The sequence below is a fragment of the Elephantulus edwardii genome, unplaced genomic scaffold (assembly GCF_000299155.1).
Source record: "Elephantulus edwardii isolate Elephantulus edwardi_28Jun2011 unplaced genomic scaffold, EleEdw1.0 scaffold00091, whole genome shotgun sequence".
Taxonomy (NCBI): Eukaryota; Metazoa; Chordata; class Mammalia; order Macroscelidea; family Macroscelididae; genus Elephantulus; species Elephantulus edwardii.
The window spans coordinates 7,396,635-7,398,195 of record NW_006399841.1 but is presented as its reverse complement, the minus strand read 5'-3'; positions in this window follow the sequence as shown (position 1 = coordinate 7,398,195).

Below are 1,561 nucleotides of genomic sequence, written 5' to 3'. Positions count from 1 at the left end.
TGGTTCCAAATCAACAACAATGAGTTTGGTTTTATTCATTTTCTCCAGCAAGAACCAATCCTTATTTTTGATTGGAAATCTTCTCCTTCACTTTAGTATGCACAGTTGAGTGTGGTTATATTTCCAGTTTAAAGGCCACCGTGATGAAGATATTCAGACCCAGTTTAAGACAATCACCAGTCTGCAACAAATTCCAGTGTTTGTTTCACGGATGGGCACATTATCTATTTATTACCCTACAGACTTGTTGAGGGAGTTCTTGGTGGCTTAGTGGATATGGAATTGCACTACTGATCCAAAGGTGAGAGGTTTGAATTTACCAGCTGCTTCAGAAGAGAAATATGGGAAATGTCTTCCTATGTGATTTAAAACCTCTGAAAATCTGCCAGAGAGTTCTCCATAGGCCCCTTTGATTCCACCCCATGAGTCGAAATGATTTGTTGTTAACTTGTCAGGCAATTTTTCCAGTTAGTCCTAGTTTATTTGTTCACAGGTTCCAGTTGTGCTACATTCCATTATGAACATCCCATAGGGTCGAGATAAGTTAAAGTTGTAATGGGAGTTAGCTCTTCGAGACATTTTTGTTGTTAGGTGCCACTGTGTTGACTATGACTCATAGCGATCCTGAGAGCCGCATACGTGAACCTTGTCCTTTCCTGCACTGATATGGGTAAACATGGGAGTGAAAGCCGATTATCTGGGAAAGCCTGTAGAATCAGAGGCTGCACACACAGAAACTGTAAGACCTGCCCTGAGATTCATAATTCCCTATCAGGCAATGTAAGGGACTGGATATCAAGCAGGTAGAATTTTGAGCCCAAGCTTCTTGCCTCCATTATCCCATTATCTACCTCTTCGAAACTTCAGAATGTGAAGAGAATGCTAATACCATTAGGTTTTTAGCAAAAAGCAAACAAACAAACCAAAAAATGGAAACGGGTCAATAAAATGCTTAGCTGTTATTGTTCTTGTTGGTCTTCATTTTGTCGTGTGCTGTCGAATCAGAACCGACCCATAGCTGACCCTCGAGCAGGTTTTCAGAGGCAGTAAATTGAACAGAAGACTGCTCATCCTTCTCCCAAGGAACAGCTGGTGGATTAGAACCACATGTCTTTGGGATTGCAGCACAGGTTCTTACCACTAGGCCACCAGAGTTAACGGCTCATAGACTCAGGGAAGCACAAGATCAGACTGTTGGATTCACTAGGAAATTTACTGCCACATTTCCTGGAAGTAGAAGGCATTTCCCCAAGTCTGTTTCAGTCTGGGTGCTCCTCTGAAACCTAGTGAGAATTACAGCAACCCACAATCTCCACTGACAGATGTATGGTAACCCCATGAGGTGTGCCACTCAAGAATCAAACCCAAGTCTCCTTCACGGAAGGCGGGAATTCTACCATTGAGCTACCACTGCCCCCTATGAAGATGGAAGCTATGTTCATTTCTTCAATTTACATTATAATACTATTAGGTTCCATCAAGTCAGAACCAACTCAAAGCTAACCCTCCAGAGAATTTTCAGAGGCTGTAATTCACATTGAGGAAATTGTCTATCTTTTAC